Below are 20,808 nucleotides of genomic sequence, written 5' to 3'. Positions count from 1 at the left end.
GTGGTGAGAGAGGACATGCAGGTGGTTGGTGTGACAGAGCAAGATGCAGAGGACAGGAATAAATGGAAACAGTTGATCTGCTGTGGTGCCCCTAACGGGAGCAGCCGAAAGAAGAAGACTGTGCCAAGAAACCCCTATGGCACAATTACATGTATATTGCAGTAACTGAACTTCTAAATTTAATACCATCTGTATATCAATCACCTTTATCCCTGAAAAAAGCAAGGTGTTCAGTTCCAGGACTGGTTATACTTCGTTGGCTATTACTCGGTGCCTGAGAGTATTATCCAACCTACTCCATGTTATATTAAGTAGCTTTTAAAGCAGTTACCTGTATGGCAGTTCATTTTAAACTCTTTTAGCTATACTGTATATCTGCAAGTTAGAGCATGCCAAATGCTCTTGCTAGATATACACAAACTGTGTGAACCATTAACATTTTGTATATTGCAGTGGTTACTTGTTCAAAGCATGCTATCAAGGCCAGAAAACATGACTTCCCTTCACAGAGTGGTACTGTTCTTGATCTAAAAGAAAGAGGATTCCTTCTACTCATTATGGTTCATATTTATGCTGATCAATTCCATAACATTGCAGAACAGTCGTGTTAAAATGGAGGAATGTTGATTATATGGATTTGAAGCAGACACCCTTTTCTGACTCTGAATCAATACCACTTATCACCTAATTTCCTTAATATACATATGTTTCAGTAACCTACTATGAACCACTGTAAAAGTGCTGACAATGTTATATTTGATTTTACTTTGGAAGGTTTCAGGAATATTGATGTGCTCCAGTGAGTAAAATCAAATAATTATTTAAACATAAGGTAAAATATCACTTAAAGAAGTAATTGCCTGATAAGAATTAAGGACATCAAAACTGGCCATTCCAAAGGAGAGTTCATCAAATGTGATTGGATAAACAATAGCGATACCAGCCTTCACAATAAAGATTACATCACTGCTCCTTTAACCCATTAAAAGTGATTACTGTATGCATTTTATTTCACATTGAAATTTAATGTTCTTTTATCAGGCCATGTTTTATGTCAGGTAATACTGTATTTGTCTTATTTTTTAACTGTCTTAAAAGGGGAAGAAAACTGATTTACTTAGACCCTTTTTTACTCAAGGCGACAAAGACAAGAACAAAGGCTATAAATATATGAACAATATACACTAGTCAGCAAACCAGCATGCCTCTGGGAGATGGAGAGAAACCAAACACACTGTGGAAGCTATACTAACAATGGAAGAAATGTGCATATATAATGCTGTCAGAACTAGGTGGCAGATCCTGAAATTGTGTTAAAGCAGCACCAGAGATTAAGCTACTGGTCACTTACCTGATATATGTGTGTCTACAGAATTTTTAATACAGTTTATTATACCTGTAAATAATAATGAACATGGTACCACAGATATCAATCATGCCAGCTTCAGGAAATCTGTTACTCGTCTTACATGTTTTCTAGGATGAGTTCATTTTTAGAGGCATGATGTATGTTGCTGTCATCTGACCACATAAATAAATGATATCTCAACAAAATTATTTTCAAGGAAAGATGAACTTCAGTTGAAAAAAAATAATTAATTCTGCCCTTGCTCACATTCATTTGCAGTGTCTTCCTCCATACTTTTTTATTTTAAGTAAAACAACAGACATTACATTTTCAGTTCTTTAATAGAGTTGAGGAAGACAACTATCTGTTTTGATGAAGGAATATCAAATAATGCTGTCGTTTATTTTGCTGTTTAATGCTTCTACTAATTGATAGTACAACCTGAAAGAGAAGTAAATATTTAATAAACATAGAGGCAAACCCTCTTTATCAGTCCTTTATCAGAAAGCATTATACAACCATAATACCATAGCAGTCACAGCACACCACTAATGCTATAATTCATGTTGGGACTGTAGAAAAAAATTGTAAAGCTTCCTAGAACACACTCTGAAAGATCTGTCTTCATAAGACCAGGCAACACCTTCTCTTTTTCTATGCCCACAAATTGCAATTCAATACAGATTACCCCAAAGTCACCAGGAAAGCAGTCCTAAGCCCGTAAGAGCAGTAAATTTGCTGCAAGACAGGGAAATGTTTTAGTTGTAGGTAACTCTACAGTTAAGCATGCAGTCTCTGCATTCACCAAAGTGGAAGTGAAGAGAGTGTCTGTAGGCTGCTTGTCCAGTGCCAGAGTTCATTATGTCACAAGGTCTCTAAGGTCCATTAAACCAAACATATCTACTTTGACCTAGTGGTGGCCCATGTAATCTGAGGCACTCCACCCAGAGGATATTCAGCAACACATGATGGAACTCACTACGCATGTGTTAGAGGCAGGAAAGATATCACTTTTGTGAAATATATTACCTTCAGCAAGAATGATGCCTAGATACCAAGGCTAGATAATTAGTTTTAGCAATTAGATAAGACTTCTTGTTTCACAAAGGATGGCTTACATCTCTCATAACAGGTCTTCTACATACTGGCTAAAGTCTTTGTTGCACCTATAGTGCCTATTAGGCAATATATCCCTACTGAATCAAAATTTGGGCAAAAGGATAGTGATACTATTCAAAACTAGGAGTCTAAACAGAAAAATGCCAGAACGTTGATGCCCTCTTGCAATTCAAACACATTCATATCTTTAATATTACTGAGACATGGTTTCATTTCAATGACAACACTTTCTCTGTACCAGGGCTCTGAACCTATCATGCCTTGTCTGGCAATTGGTGCAGAGGGTTAAGGCTGTGAGGTGTAGTTCCCATAGTACAGGGCTTGATTCCTTCAACCCTTATTTGCTAACTGTATGATGTTCAGAAAGTCACCTAACCAGACATTGCTCCCTGTCACTCCTAATAAGGGACTGTTTGTCCAGTGGGATTACCTGGTTAACAAATGTATATGCCTTCAAGTCTTTGGAAACTGCTGGTTGAATATCTGTATTTCTCACAAAGAATATCACCTCATGCAAAATTACCGACAAACTTAATTTGGAGCTCCTGGAGATCCTAATTACCTGTAACACTTCCAACTATTACTTCACTGCTAGCTACAGATAATCATCAGCCTGGTTGAAATCATGGAAATTACCTAAATACAATTGTTGGGTTAAGTATCAAACCCAAAAGCATTCTTGCTAGGGGACTTCAATTATGAATTCATTGAGTAGCACACAAACTTCTAAAAATGGATATGTTCAGTGTTTCCTAGATTTTGTTAATATCAGTGTACTGGAGAAAATTGTAAAACTACTGACTAGACTCTCCATCAGGTTTAATGGCACTGTCACATTAAACTATCCTTAGGGACTTCTCCAGGACAAACTTCCTTCACCTTGTAAAAGATCTACACAAAATCTCCAACAATTTTTTCAAATGAACCTAAATAAGAGGGCTGCCACATTCACCTTCAATGTTTGACAGAATCTTAACAGTTGCAAAGAAAAGCCTGTAGCCATTCACCATCAATACAGTGGTAAATTCAGGATAAATCTCCCTGATGGAAGGCCCATATTAATATAATGTAGAACAAAATTGGGAATATAATAAAAAGATGTAAGAAATCCCCATACCCCATCCCCATATCTTATAACCTAAGCAAACTTCTCACCACTCCTCTTCAAACAGACCCCAGATGAGGGAGCTACCACATTCACCTTCAGTTTTTGGCACCATCTTTACAGTTGCTAGAAAGGTCTGTACCTTTCCACTCAAAATATAATGGTAAATTCAGAAATAAAAATCTCTGGTGGAACTCCGGAAGATAAGGAAACGTTGTAAGAAATCAGCAATCCCCTATCATAAGAACATACTGAAAAATGCCAGCATGGAACCTAAGGGCACTATAAAAAAATGTAAAGTACAAACTTAAGGTCGCAACAGATATCAGAGGAAGCTGCAAATCCTTCTTCAGTTATGTCAGCAAATTAAAGCATAATGTTCAGCAATGCATTGACCTCATCCATTATAAAATAATGGCACACATTCCAGTTCCAAGGATATAACAAATACATTAGCAGAAAATTTAGTGTTAACCTTACTCCACCTAGCAGCAGTTTTGTGCACTCTAGCTCTGAAAATTAAGTTTTCACCTGTAATCACCTTAGAGTAAGTCTTATAATCCTTTTCAAAGGATACAAATAATGTTTATATGGGACAAGATAACATACCAGGCTGCAGTCTCATCAATGTGAAGTATACACTATCATGGAAACAGCTCCAGTACTTATTATTAATCACCACCCCTCCAGGCATGTATAAAGGTCAGTTCCCTGTGCTTTCCTCCTATTAACCTGGTGAACTTGGGCATCGTGAGGCAATGTAGCAACTGCCTCATATACACTGACAACCCTCTCTTCTTACCTCCCAACAGTCAGACTTGCGAGAGATGCACTTATATGTCCAAACTGGAAGCCACACACTCTCCAGCCAACTAGAATAGCTTGTGAAGAGGAGAAAGTCAACACTTGCACCACACCACATGGAACACATAGCCCTCCAGAACCCATACAGCACTGCCTTCACATAAAACACAAATCAAAGACCAATCTTCGCAGAGGTTCTCAATAAAAGTCTACCCGAACAGCAGAGACCTCCAAGGCAGAAACACACTTGACCACCATAACACAACACTAATCACAAGACACATAACAGTGTTCATAGGTTCATAGGTTGATAGGTTGGTACTAGGCTATCGGCCCTAGGGCCCATACAAGCCTAGCCATAACAATTCCCTGGATATTTCTTCCAACAATATTTACTTCTTTGGATCCCTGTCTATCAGAGTGACTGACATGATCCTCGGGGTGAATTTCCTATCTCCCATCCAATCATCAAGGTTCCTTTTGAAGAGGGCCAAGGAGGCACTCTGCTTGACATGTATGAGCAGTCTATTTCAGAGTATGGGGAGTCTCTGGGTCAGGAACCTATCCCTCCAGAATGTTTTGTTCATTGTGATGACAAGGTTTAGATCCCTGGAGCGTGTGGCTCTGAGGGATTGGGATTTCTTTAAGTGGAGCATGTCCAACAGCTCAGGGTTTGACATGGCCTTGTATGTTAAGCAGAGATCACCTCTGAGTAGACGATATGCCACAGAGTATAGCTGGAGTTTTCTTAGATGGTCAGCATATGGCATCTGCTTAAGGCCTGTGATTCTTTTAGTGAGGTATTTCTGTGGCCTTTCCAGCTGTTGCAGATGTCTTGTGAAGTACATACCAAACAGGGCATTATACTCTATAATGGGTCTAATGAGGGATGAATACAGTGGGACAATGACCTCCTTTTTTCTGGATGAAAAGCCCTTAGTGATGAGGTGTGCCACATAGAAGGATTTCCTGACTGTTGTGGCAATGCGGTTATGGAAAGTGAGACCACTGTCCACCTGCGTCCCTAAGTCTCTCATCACACTTTTGATGTTTAGTGTACTGCCACCTATGTGGTAATTCATGGGTACATGTTTTTTTCCAAAGGGGATAACTATAAATTTCTTGGAATTAAGCTTGAGCCCATGGCTCTGGCACCAGGCATCTGTTTCTGTAAGCCCCTTTTGTAGAATATCCACATAATGTGGGGATTCAATAATGGCTCCCAGTTTGCAATCATCTGCAAACTTTGTTAGACAGAGTCCCTTAGTGTTGGCCTGTACTTCAGAGAAGTAGATGCCAAACAAGAGTGGTCTCAGGACTGAAACGTGCCACTCAACCAAAGCCCCTAAGGCAAAACAGCATGGTAAACGGACTAGTCATAGGTGACTCAATAGTGAGGCAAACTGATGTCCCACTCACTAGGTTGAATAAGAGAAAGTAACAGTCAGCTGCCTGTCATGTGCCAGGATCCATCACATAATGCATGCACTCAGGTCCCTCAACAACAGGTACAAATACGGCTCTGTCATTGTACATGTGAGTATGAATGACCTGAGACATACCTCCCTGGACTACATGAAAAGAGACATGGAGGAGCTCTCGGATTACGTAGCCCAGGTGGTTATGACCCTAGCCCTGAGCAGCATCCTACCATCACCCAGAATGATACCACAGTACAAGCAGAAAATGATTGATTTCAACAATTGACTAGGTTTCTGGTGTCATTCTAAGGGGATCCAGTATCTGTCTGGCTGGGATGACATGACTGACAGACCTCAATGATTTGCCAGAGATGGCCTGCATCTGTCAACCCTGGGCTTCCAGATACTGGCCAAGACTCTTGCCGCCCCTATAGTGCCTTTTTTAGGAGGTGTTCCAAAGACCAAATTACTGCCATAAAAGCTACAAACAAATGCAGTCTGAGGGTCATGCTGCTCAATGCAAGAAGTCTAAATCTCAAAATGCACTCGATCAAAGCACTCCTTAAAATGGAGAACACTGACATTTGTGCTGTAACAGAGACCTGGTTCAAAGCAGCAGAAAGCACCCCTGCACTACCAGGCTGTAACTCATTCCCCACCTTTTGGCCCCAAAACTTGGACTGAAGCTCCAAAGGCAGTGGTGTTTCCATATTCATAAAGGATGCACACACCTCAAGACAGGTAGCCCAACATAATGTATCAGAGATACTTCAGGTGCAGCTAACAGTGGGCAAGGCAGTGATTCAGGTCGTAGCCTGCTATAGGTTCCCAACCATGTGCCAAGACTCACACTCGCCGTTCCTAAGCACCCTGGAGAATATTAGGGTCCAACCCAACACTCTCATACCGGGCGACTTCAACTACCCCTCCATTAACTGGGAAAACTACTTATGTACCAATACACTTACCCAACATTTCCTGGAATTCATTAATTCCAATGCTCTGGACCAGCTTGTTCTTACCCCCACTAGAGATAGCAACATCCCTAACCTGGTCATTACTAACATTGGTGACCGTTGCTCTACACCAGTAATCAACTCCTCCCTGGTTAGATCTGACCACAAACTAATCACCTTAGAAATCCATATCCCTCCCACCCCCGCAAAGGTAACCACCATGAAAAAATTCTCCAAAGTTAACTTTGGGCTCCTAAAAACAGAGGTGGCTAACTTCACGGCACCCATGAAAATGCAGAATAGTTGCATGACCACCGAATGATACACCAATGCAATGTATGGACATGTACACTAATGCATGGATCTTACCCAATAGAACAGATGCTCTCCTCCAAAAAAATAAAGCCAATATGGTGGTCTCCTGCCATAAACAAACTCTACAACTGAAGGAGGAAACTGATGTGGAATAAGGTGAAGTCCCAAAACTGGAAAAATTCCCTTATCAGACTCAACAAAAAGTTGAGATCCCTCATCAAATCCTCTAAAGTTAGCTATGAAAACAGAATTGCAGCAGATAGTAAAGACAACCACAAGGCCTTCTATAGTTATATAAAGAATCTCCATGGCAATACCCAGATTTGCTGTGAGCTGCTGCACAATGGTACTTCCTATACCGAGCCAACAGATATTGCCAAAATAGTGGCCAACAGATTCAGTGCCAATTTTACCCCTCTACACGCCCAAAGGACCAATCACAATACCAGTAGATTGCCAGGCACCCAGTATTACTGCTGCACAGGTTAAAACAGCACTGTCCAAGGCCAAGAATACAGCTTTTATGGGACCTGATAATATCCCTGGCTGTGTTCTACATGAACTACAGAGTGAACTGGTACCTCAGCTGTGTGCCCTTTTCAGTCACAGCCTCATCTCAGGCTTTTTCCCTACCGAATGACACACTGCTACAGTCATCCCTCTGCACAAAGGAGGAGTGACTACAGACCCTGGGAACTATCGCCACATTAGCCTGATGAGTCTGATATGCAAAGCTATGGGACGCATCATCATGGACCTAATAAACAAGGATATAGGGAATTTCCAAACTGTGGATCCCACACAGTTTGGTTTTGTGAAAGGTAGATCATTACTGCTCAACTTGGTCGACTTCTTTGAGTCAGTCACCAGAGCTGTGGATGAAGTCAAGGTGGTTCATACAGCCTACCTTGATCTGATCAAGGCCTTTGATACCATTCCCCATGCAGGAATCATAGAAAAACTCACTAAGCTAAGCATCTACCCCCTATATCACTACACAGAAGGTGTTATAAGAGGTCTGGGAACACAGGTTGACAGCAACCTCTCTTTTGACCACCACATTGCCACTGTGGTCAGAAAGTCCTTCTATGTGGCACATCTCATTAACAAGGGTTTTGCATCCAGGAAGAAAGAGGTCATTGTCACCCTCTACTCTTCCCTCATTAGGCTAATCATTGAGTACAATGCCCCATTTGGCATGCACCTTACTAGACACCTGCAACAATTGGAGAGGCTGCAAAAGTACCTCACAAAGAGGATCCTAGGCCTTAAACACTTGTCCTATATGGACAGCCTCAAAAAACTCCAACTATTCTCTGTCTCATATCACCTTCTTAGAGGCGATCTCTGCTTGACTTAAAAAGCCATGTCTGACCCAGCTCTGTTAGAAATGTTACATCTAACGAAATCCCAATTCCTCTGCACCACACACTCCAGGGACCTCAACCTCATTACCACAATCAACAGAACATGCTGGAGGGACAGGTTCATAACCCAGAGACTGCCTATGCTATGGAATAGACTTCCCATACGTGTCAAACAGAGCAGATCACTGGCCTCTTCAAGATGACAAGTGGATGGGAAATAGAACATTCACCCCGGGGATCACTCCACTGGCTCTACCTGACAGACGCACTGGGAAATAAAGTCGGGTGGCACGATGCCAGGGTAATCCTATGTGCTAGGCTTGTAAAGGTTTCAGGGCCATTAGCCTAGTATATGTCTATGAACCTATGACTGTACATAAACTATTCATTTTCAGCCTGTCCACAATATTTGCCCTGATGCTTGGAGAATGGCTACTGCAACTGCTGTGCACATTGGTGGCCCCACTACCAACCCAGATAATTATAGGCCCATCAGCTTTGTATACAAGGCCAAGGAACCTATTATAGTAGAACTCATGTATGCAGACAAAAGTAGCTTATCTAGACCTCACAGTTTGGTTTTGTGAAGGCAGGTCCTGTCTCCTGAACCTAGTAAACTTTCTTTAAAAGTTACAGAGGCTATGGATAGTGGTCACTCTGTGCATGTTGCTTTTCTTGACCTTACCAAGGCTTTTGGAACTATCCCCATGCTGGTATTATTGAAAAGTTAGACAAAATTGATATAAACCCCTACATTGCCTGCAGAATTGCAAATTGACTATACAACAGATCACAAGAAGTGAAATTTGCGGGTAACCTCTGAGAATATAAAATTGCAGCTGGTGGAATACTGTAGGTTTCACTGCTGGGTCATCTCCAGTTTGGCATATATTTTGCAGATATCCAAACCAATAAGAAGAATGGCTAAAACTGTTGATGACCACAAACTGGGTACTTTTATCCTCTCATCCATGGATACTAAACTGTTCCAAAAAGGGTTAGAATATGCACATACCTGGTGTACTGAAAATAGTCTCAAGCTAATTTCTAACAGGTGCAGCACGGCAGGATTCAGCATTATTATTGTGATTCTTATGACTTGGATATGTTTTTGGTTTATTTACAATGCGGCTCCATCCATCCATACACAACTGCTTTTTCCCAGTTTTGCACATGGGATCAGAGTATCACTTCAACAGTAGCAATCATTAGAACCAATGTAGATCTCCTAGTCAAATCTTTAAAACCTTGTATGGCTATGGGATAACTTTTAATTTGATTTTTACTGCAGCTATAGACATTTTATGTTCAAGAATTTGCTAATTTTTCAGTGGCATAGAGATAAATTGTTGACTATGGTCCAGTCAACTTAGCTTCAGTTAGTAGCTCAGGTGACTTACGAAGCAGATGGGAGGGATGGGTGTGTGTTCATCCTGGGTGGGAGGGCATTCATCAATGATACTCCCTTAGGATAGGCATGGTTCATTGAGGGAAGTTACCTACAAGTGAGATTGATGAACATAGAAGTTTGAGGAGGGAATGGGTAAGGCATATCCCCCCCACACCAGGATGGAAGCAGAGATTGACAAGCCCCCAGGATAACCTTAGGATCCATAACAAGCCACAGCAATATTAGAGTATGTTTGGAAGGGGAGTTGGAGACAAGCTGGTAGGTCCATGCATGGATATGGGACACTGGTATCTGAGGCAGTGTAATTATGTCCCCAGGAGATCGTAAAAATACATAAAATTAATAATTTAATTGAAAAAAATTGTTCATGCATTTTATCTTAAAAAAGACATAAGGCTTAATTTTGTATTTGGGCTTTAGCTACATTACATTCATTTGGAATTAAAACAAATATATATTTATTGCAACATTCATTTTTCTCTTAGACCTGACAAATATTCTACATAATACAAAATTTAAAATAATCTCACAGATAAACCCTACTAGTTTTGATTATGTAATAAAAATATATTTATTTTATGAAGAAACTATTTTTGCAGGCATTTAATTTTACCATATAAGAGGGTCCTCTCAAAGAGAAAGCTAGTTTACTTCATTGTTAGTTTATATTTAAATTAGTGATGAGTTTTTGATACTAGTTTTGGTTTTCAGTTTACTTCAACAGTTTTTCACTCATATTCATGTATATGCAAATTCATCGAATATTGCTTTGGTACGATATCCATATCCTTTTTGCTCTGTTGTAACAGTTTTGGGATTTATTTTCCTCTGTGTATAACTTTCCATTAATCACTTGCATGCTCAAGCTCCTGGCTTATGTTTAGTTTCATGCAGAGGCTTGAGAATCCATTCCCATAAATAAAGCCAAGACATCATTTCATATTACATTGAGATGCGGTTTTGGTTTGCATATCTTTTCTTTCCTCTTGTTTGAATTGTTAAAATGATTTCAATTCTTTACTAATTGTAGCACTTGTCAACTTTCATATTGTATTCGTGGATTACATTATTCTCTGATATTGACTGCTGCATTTTAGATAACGATTTGTTGCAAAGTTGTCTGATTTCTTCTCATCTTCTCTACTTATTACAGAATGTTATGCTATGTTTGATGGCTGGTAATTTGTGTTTCCATGCTTTCACAGCAATGAAATCACAGTCAACATAATTGGTTATTCACTTTTGCAGTACTACAGTGGTTCTATTCTGTGTAATTGATTTTGTGATTTCTCCTAACATTCTTTCCAATTAAGCATGGCTATCACTCTTGTTTTATTTTGTACTTTATTGCTTTATTTAAATATTTTACCTCAATGTTACATGCCAAATGTTTTTGCAGTTCCTGAAAATTTGAGGAAATTAATGACATAGGGGCAGACTGCCAGTCATTCTGAGAGATAGTAGATGAGTTGGATATAGATGGACTGGACTCTTGAGTTATAGTTTATTTGCAGTTTTGAAATATTTTGCAAGTATGTTGTTTGATTTTGCTGTCACAACATTATTTGATAGCAAAGTGATCTTCCTTCTCTTATATAAGTACTCTAACCTTGATAGCTTTTCTGTTGCTGGGAGGTATATCAGAAGACAACTTACTGAACAATATTATTAATCACAGCTAGTCAGGTTTTGATTTCTTTATGTGGTTATCTTCAATGGCAGAATACTGTATGTCTTCTTGCATCTTGTCTTAAGTATTCAGCTGTCTTTAGTGTTTCTTAATTCATCATGATTGACATTCTACAAAAGATTAGTAATGGTAGTTTGTCTTTCAGAAGCTCTGCTGATAGGTAATAGCATTACATGGTACTATAGATTTTGGAAAGGATTGCATTTGTTTCATAAAGGATTATGCTTCATATGACTCATATTAATGATGCAGTGAATTTGCTTACCTTTTTGCTCTTCTTTCACAGAAGTCATTCAAGTTTTCTTAGCAAAATGTTAACTATTCTTTTTAAGGGTTGTAAAGCGCACACAACTAAAATAGATGATCTTTTAAAAATTTCTTGGGAATCAAGTTATACTGAGTTGGAAAGTTATTAAACATCACAATTCATGTTTTTGTTTTGCATATTTTCTTCTTATTTTAATATGCACAAATTGATTCCTTTATCAGTTTACTGGTTTACATGTCTGACATTCTTTACATAAAAATGTTACTGAATATTGTCAAATGTGCTTCAGTTGATTTTCATCTCATATCTTCTAGCTTTTCATTGGTGGTATAGAGCTATGGATCTTGTTTCTTGTTTTAGCAAATCTGCTTATATAATTTGCATTCATGTTATAAAACTCATATTTCATTTCATAACTTGACTTTCTGAATGTGTTTTAAAAATGTGTAGGAGAGTTTGAGGGAAAGATCATAAAAATAAGGTACTTGTTCAAACTAGAGGAGTAGGGAAGAAGTTTGGCAAGGATGTGAGTACACAGAAAGAGAAGAAACCTGTCCTTAACATGAATAGCAGAATGAAGGGGTCTATATTATGGTATTGCACACTCAGAAGAGTGAAGAACACATAACTGACCCCATGTAAGCAAAAGCTTACAACGTCGAAACCTCAGAACAGTGATTTTTTTTTTTCCCAAGGGAAAAAAAAATTGCTGTTCTGAAAAAACAAAACAAAACAAAAAAAACCCCTGTGAAACATTACACCCCCCTACTTATATATACTAACTCCGAGATCGCAATACAGTGCCGAAAAGGCAAAGAAGCAAAGTGGCCAAATTCTTTCCCAGGGAAAGAATTCGCTGAAAAGCCACTTCACTATTTTGCCTTTTCGTGCTTTTCAGTTCGACAAGGATGCATTCGACAATCTGTGTCTGTGACAGTGTAATAGGGAGCCAAATGAAGTAGGAGGGATAAGAGAGAAAAATATTGTTTTGTTTTAAAATATTTTTATTTCTCTTTCCTTTCTTCATTTTCTAGATTAAAATGTTTTAATAGTTATTTAACACTATATCTTACATTGCGTGCACCAGCTAATTTTGAAAATAGACTTATGGGATCATTATATACCTGCACATAAATGGATATCTCCATGGATTTTGGCATTAGATGCAAAGATAAACTTATTCACATTTTTCTGTCTAACTGATTATTCAGCATAATGCTGATGATAAAAATGCATTTGGAAAAATTCTTCCATTGAGTTTAACAATAGTCATATGTTTTCAACTAGTGTCAGCTTTATTCTTAGTCATTTATTATATTAAAATGTGTCTCTAGTCTTCGTTCCTTACTATATACACATACATATTTTAGTTTTTTCTGTCTTGCTTACTTCATTTTTCTTCTCCATTTTCATGCTAGTCTTCTTTTATATTTAGTATACAGATATAAGATAAAATGTGTATTTCACTTGTTATATTTTCTTGTTTTTATGTTGACCTTCTTAGGAGCAATAGTTAAGCTTGTTTATTTAGGGTTACATCAGACTTTAAAACATTATAATACATGATGTGTATATATATATATATATATATATATATATATATATATATATAGAGAGAGAGAGAGAGAGAGAGAGAGAGAGCATTTGTTTATTTGTTTGCTGGGGAAATCCAAATGAGCAACGCCCTTTTTCAGTGGAGGCCCTGGGTGAAAAACTTCATTATACAGACATCATGGATATAATTTGCATTTTTCAACATATGCAGTCAATTTTATTTATGAGCAACAGTTCTATTATTTAGACATCCATAGTTGCATCATTTACAAACAGTTTCAATTAAAAATATACAGTTACATGGGTAGTACATGAATATTTTTTATACAGGGAGGTATATGGACTACACTATCATTAGTATGTATACATTGCCAGGTTTTATGTAACAAATCTAGTACACAGGAAGTTAAGATAAAGAATTACAGCAGCCCAAAGAAAAGAAGGGGAGGGCACAAGAAAGCTAAAGGAGATGACATGAGATAATAGAGGATGGTATAGTTGTCATAATAGTGCATTCATTTCGTGCAACAGAGAGTTATGGCACAGATTCATACAGCTATACTATCACCAGTTTAAGCAGGAGTGGTGCACATACAGTGTCATTTATCTATCAGGTGTTGCTTCAGTTGGAATTTAACATCTTTCAGGTTGCAGACTGTTCCTAAGTGGAGTGGGATGGTATGCCAGCTGTTAGGAATGCAGTGTGGATACAGGCATTATCCTGTATTGTTGTTAATTTTAATTATGAAGAGTAATGATTTGTCAATGGAAAATACAGGTCTCTCAGAAGTGTAAGGTTGAATATTGGAGTGAAGAGATAGGAACTTTCAGGCTTGAGCAGTAGTTTAATGGTTGCAATTCATTATGAGTACAATAAAGAATTATTTAGTTAGAGCCAGTTCAGTTGTTTTAGAGACAGGTAGTGATGTGATCTATATTATTGTTTAGTTGTCAGTTTGGCTACTTTACTGTAGCATTGTTTTAGTTTGATTGATAGAGAGAAGTTGAAACTGATTATGATAGGAGAGACTTAGAATACTGCAGAGAGTGGAAAAAAAGTTTCTCATGTTTGTCTAGCAGAGTCAATAGATTAGTGTTTACTCTATAGAGGTAGTCCAGCTTTTGGTATGCCTTCTTTATGGCTTTCTGAAGTTAGACATCAAATTTCAAGTGGTTATCTATAATCACAGCTAGTAGTTTGGTGCGGGATACCAGTTCAATAGTGGTCTTGTTTGATGGCAGCATATTAAAGTTAGTTTATTGGGAGGCAAGAGAGTTGGGGGTGAAACAGTAGTTTAGTGTTTTTTTCAGATTCAGGAGGAGTTGTGAGGTGTCAATCCAAGCTTTTATGGAGAAGAAGGATTTCTGGTTGAGTGTTTGGAGAATAGGTAATGTCATAGCAGCACATATTAGAGTAGGGCCATTGGCTTATTGTACTAAAGGGGTCTCTTTAGATCCTGTGTTTAGGTCATTAATAAATAATTTAAACAGTAATAGTCTGAGGATGAAGCCTTGTGGGACTCCAAAGGATATAGGAAGGAAAGATGAGAAATCATCTTGCCATTTCACTGCTTGGGACCTATTAGTGAGAAACCAGATAAGTGAGGAGGGTGATAGCCCATAGGAAGAGCGCTTGTTTAGGAGAATTTGATGATTGTGTCAAATGACATGGACAGATCCAACGATAAGGCTGAGGTTAGAAGACATGACCTTCTATTGGAATTTATTATATATGTGAATGTTAAAATGGCAGTTGTTCTGTGACTGGGTCTGAAACCATGGTGTGAGGGAGAGTGGAGGTTATGAGAAGTAATATATGTAATAAATTGACAGTGAATATATATTTTCAAGATTTTGGGTGAGAGAACTATGATTGGTCTATAGGTTATGAGCACGGTTATGAGCCTTTATGGATGGGTATTATACTGTATATGATTTTTTCTCATAAGGCAAGGCATATTTTTCTTGGATGGAACAGTTTATTAGAATTGAAACAGGATATGCAAGGCTATCTGTAGTGAGGTATGAGGTTTATAGACAGAAGTGAATTAGCGGCAGTGGTTGTGTCTGAAGGGTTCAGGCATTTTTTTAATTGTAGATGTTGGCACTGTAGTGAGTGTGAAGGTCTGCTGTGGCTTCAATGATCGAAATCAGATGATTGAATTTGTGGTAGTTTTGTTTTGTAGGAGGGATGTTACTGTATTTATAATTTATGAATTTAACTGTGAAGGAATACTTTGTGAGTTATTGGTTGGAGATGGACTGGACTGGATTGTTTTTATAGGACCTAGTAATGTACTTATTGATTTCCGCAAGTTTTTTTTTTTGGACTGTTTGATGATGAATTTTGGGTGTTGCTATAATAAGCTTTTTTATCCTGCTTTTGTGCATTGTTTGCTATGGTTCCTTAGCTGTCTATATTGTTTCAGGGTTGTTTGAGGCTTGGTTTGTAGCTATGACTTCCAGGCTTTATCTCTGTTGCATGAGTTGCTTTTGCTTTTTTTTTTTTAAGTTAACAGCGGCCACATTTGTTTTTAACTCTTGGTTATTAATAGTATTTGCTCTGCCAGGACATGTAACAATACTGTATTAAATTTGTCTACTGCTTCATCAAGGGGGGGGGGGGTAGTTTAAAGTGGAGTTTAGTTGATCAGGGTTGTAAGTAAAGGTTTCTGACTGCGATCAGGGAAGTAGTGTGCTACACAGGCATTAACCTACATGACTTTTGACATGAAGTTCTGAGACTTCTTAGGTAACTTTGTAGTATTTAAGTCCTAGGTTGTTGGAGAGGTAGCCTGTTCTGTTTCAGGATGTGCAGGGGATAGTTTGTTGGGGTCTAGGCTTAGATGACTGGGCCCAGGTTTGGGATGTATATTCCTGTCCAGTATTATTGTCCAGTTAGCAATGTGGATAATAAAGAGTCAGTTATGTTTGAGCTTCAGTTTATAAATGATTTTGGATAATGTTGGAGCATATGCTGCTTGTTTGTATTTCAGAGTGCTAATGTAATTAATGTCAAGTAGTCTGGAGCAGATAAAAACAGCACCAATGCACATAGGAAAGTTCACAGACACCAGTACTTGTTACAAGTATATGATTTTTGTAAGAAAAATATTTAATCAATGATAGACAATACACAAATTTATGATGATAACATAAAACATATAAAAAGACAGTTAAGCACTTTTATCTGTAGGAACACTATAAACAAATTTCTTCAGAAATGTTGCTGAACATGCTTCCCTACAGTAAACTAGCTTTCAATTTCTTAAAGGTATAGGCACATAGTATGTTATTTCAAAGTTTATTCAATATATATCATTTAAGAGTTTCATGTAAATATTGTAAATCTCTCTATAAAATCATTTGCCATGTAAAAATTTAACAATAACTAAACTATTAACAAACTATAAACAATTCCCTTTAAAATTTTCTATAATTTGGCAGCTCTCAGCTTAAGAACAAAAATCATCCACTTGTGATGAGTGTTGTTGTCCATGGACTTTCCGAATTGTACTGGTGGCATTTTTGGTTACCAATTAGAAAACAGTGTACTATGTCCATCCTCTTTTTGGCTATAGGCTGGAGGAGATATAAGAAAAATGTGTGCAGTACTCTGGTTTAAGTATTGTTTGATAGGTATAGTTAAGTAACAGTGGGACAGAAGCTTGTGACAGTCGCTGGTTGAGAGCATGAGTATAGAGAGAAATGCTAATGACGGAAGATGAAGTACTGCATATTTGGAATTTAGAAGGATGTATGGATAGGTGACTGTGGTGGGAGGAGTGTGGGACAATGCAGTTACAGGTAGCAGAGAGTAATTGGAGGAGTAAAGTATAGTAAAATGATAGCTAGGATTGAAAGGTAGACATAGGGATTGTTAGGTAGGTATAGGGAATATTGATATGAATGATAATAAATTTATATGGCTAAAGGTTTATCAGTTTAGGATAGGTATGGTGAGGAATGGTAGTAAGAAAAAGAAATACTGATAAAAACTGTATATGGACATAGACAGAGGTAGAGGGGTATAAGCAGTACAGAGATATAAGTTGAAGTCTAAGAGATATAGAGGAAGAGATGAGAGATAAATATTAACCCAATTGAGGTATATGAAAGGTGATTGCAGGGATGACAGTAAGAGGGAGTTTTCTCAAAATGAGCTAGAGGTACAGTTGGGGAGGGTACTAAGTAGGAGAGGATATAGTGCAAAGCAGTATGGGAGGAAGAATGGCAGTTGGCAATGATGCTGAATATTTGGTGGGAGTAGAAGAGGAGAATTGAAACAGGAGTGTTCCTTTGATAGTAGCAAAATTGTTTTGGAAGGTATAGGGAGTGGGTGTCATGAGTGGTAGGTGTATGAGGGAAGTACAATTGTAGAGTAAGGTGGGGTCGGTGGGAATTGGGAGAAGGGTATGATAGGGGAGCTGAAAGGAGTTTGCAATGGTTTATTCCCAGTTAGGCCAGGAACCCTGTCAATTCCTTGGAAATGTTTTTTTTTTTTAGATTTTTTTTTACTTAAATTACAATAAAGATAATGTTTTCTGTGAATGTAATTATATTTCAGAATACCCTATAAATATTTAAGGCACGGGTGTAATGCCCTTTGAGCCTGCCAATGTACCAAAACATTCATTCCCATGATAAGTGTTCAAGTTGTTATTAAAATATCTAATCCACTGTTTGCTTTAATATAATTTGGTACTCTACTCATGCATCTGATTTTCTCCTAGATAACCAATAGTACATCTGTCATTCCTATTTAATCTCTTACACAGGTTGTTTGATGATTCTGTACTACTCTTTGATAATCTCAAATATTCCTGTGGGTAGTTTTCTCTAAATGCCCCGTATACCTGAATAAGGTCTATTCTTAAATGTCTGTATGACATTTTGCACAAGTTCAAACATTTTACTCTTTCATAATAACTTAAATTTTCATATCCATGAATACCCTCAGTATATTCCACTCTATTCTTTCCAATTTGCTCATACTAGTTTTCTTATGAAGTTTCCATATTATTTTTCCATAGTCTGGTTTGGGTTTGATATAACTTTCAAACAATGATTTCATAATTTCTGATTTCCTAGATTTTATAAATCATTTATGTAGTCCATAATTGTATAACTATTATTATCCAACTGGTTGATATGATCAGAAAAACTCAAAGCTGGATTTATCCTTATACTGAGGTCCTTAAATGAATCTACAGTTTCAATCATTGCATGCTGTATTAAATATTCAACCTTTATGTCTCCCAAATCTCACATGCTTAGATTTTGGTCTATTTAACAACATATTAGTCTCCTTTACCAGAATGGTCAATTTGGTCAAGTTCTTTTTTCAGACATGCCCTGTCTGTAACAGAAGCAATCAGTTTACCCATTTCAAGTCATATACAGAGTATAGAACACTTCAAATGAAAAATATATCTCTGAAAGATCCAATCTAAACAAGCATGGGCCTACAACAGAACCCTGCAGGACACCCTGACTATAATCTAGAATTTCATGTGTACAATTGCTTAGATGTTACTAAACAATTTATCACCCCCTCTCCGAAGCCAAACTGTTTTGCACATGATTTTGCAAATACATCTATAATCTGCTGTGTTTGAGAATTCTGTAATCTACACACAGTATATTGATATATGTTTTATTTCTGCCAGATCTTATCTTATCTATAAAATTGTTTCCTATTATGTTTAATATTTTTATATAAATTTCAATCAACATTTTTCTGATCTTGTCTCACTATGTTTAATTTGTCTGCCGATTTTTGTTTTTTTTCATTTTTCAAAGTTATAGTTCAACCTCGTTTTCATTTCATGTATTTTTATTTCTTATCTTAATTAAGCATCTTGTTCTTATGGATCCTGACATTCTGTGCCTAGATCCTGATGTTGAATATATTTTGATGTTTTTGTATTCAAACAATTGTCTTTTCAAAACGTGTCACATTCCTTATGCAGTCTTTCCATTGAACGCATTATTCCAATTAGTTTTAGATAGTGGCTGTCTTGCTTCCATATAGTCTATTATTAATCTTCTGTGCGTTGGTTTAGATTTCAGTTTAGCAGAATTATCTTGAAGTAATTTAACCTTTCTAACCCTATGATCATATAAAAGATGGCCACATTTAACATGAAGTAACAGTTATTTCTTTAGAAACACAAACAATGCCTAGAATGTTCCATTCCCTGGTTTACAGTCTATAGCAATTGTTATTCATGAACATAAGTTATAAATAATTTCCTTTCTGATGTTATAGAACCAATATTATTTCAGTCTGTTTCTGGTAAATTTAAGTCTGAAGCTACTATTATTATCCTTCTGGTGTTTCTTTCAATAAATGTATGAGTTTCCAGCACTTAACTTTGGAGGTCTATACTCTCCAACAACTGCAATTTCTTCCAGGGTTGTCTTTGCTGACACAGATTCACAATCTGCAGTAGTGGTGTTATCATCAAACATGCAATAATCACAGATCATATAACAATGTTTAATCCCTTTCATAACACCTCCAACTGATTTTTGTTAGAATGCCTGCTACAGTAAAAACAATTATACCTTGACAGAAAGGGTTTTCAGTCATTGCTCTTTAACCATGTTTCACAAGCAATAACACTAGTCTTATGCAAATGTATGAACTTTTTTTTAATAGTAATAAAAAAGTCTTTATTACTAATGCTCCTATCTTTAACGGGCAGCATAGATAAATCCAATTCTGCTACCCGTGAACTGTTAAACTTCTGATCTGGTACAAATCCTGTCTTGTGTTAGTCAAATACTGCAATATATCTTCTGCAAAAATGTTCTTCCCTTGTCTTAACCAATAGATTCCATCCTGCCTAAATGCATGTGTGCCCAAAATTAGCATTGAATGTCCTACACATTTCTACTTCTTTAATGGGCCATTTTTTCATTTAGGTATTTACCCCAAAATCTTTTCATTCACACTGACCTGGTTCTCCTTTCTATATGTGATTTGTGAAAATATGTCTTAACACCTGTGCAAGCTATGCTATCTAAGAGTGTCGTAAGTTCCCTTCTAACAGTCAATGATTCCTTGAAGTTGAAATAATTTAAACCAACATGGACAAAAACAGTCCTTTACTTCCTTAAACTAAGACACTGTAATGTCCCACTCATGTCCTGCATTTTTGTGCTGACAAGTGTAAGAGTATTTAACATTTAATATGCTCTCTGCAAATATAAGTATCAGCTCCACTAATAATTGAATCTCCAGTTACTAGTTTATCATTTCTGACCAGTTCTGAAAATTGTTTTACATGTAATTCAGAAATGTTTCAAGTCTTACAAATGAATTATAATCATGACCATTTGTATTTTAATCAAACTGGTTTCACTGCTTATTTCATTTGCAAGTATATAATTCTCATCAACCTGTTTTTGTACTTCCACAGTCTGAACCAACTTGTCATCTTCA

At 37.2% G+C, this 20,808-nt stretch overlaps 1 protein-coding gene across 1 annotated transcript in view; it reads right to left on the bottom strand.

The window, feature by feature from the left end:
• LOC122806635 (cholesterol transporter ABCA5-like) overlaps positions 1-20,808 on the bottom strand; it is a 1,155,982-nt gene that overhangs the window by 1,074,013 nt on the left and 61,161 nt on the right. The window lies entirely within an intron of this gene.

This window comes from Protopterus annectens, chromosome 7.part0 (genome assembly GCF_019279795.1).
Source record: "Protopterus annectens isolate FY-2018-M chromosome 7.part0, PAN1.0, whole genome shotgun sequence".
In the NCBI taxonomy this organism is placed as follows: domain Eukaryota; kingdom Metazoa; phylum Chordata; order Ceratodontiformes; family Protopteridae; genus Protopterus; species Protopterus annectens.
Note: the sequence above shows the minus strand (reverse complement) of the source record. Positions and strands in the feature narration are given on the sequence as shown.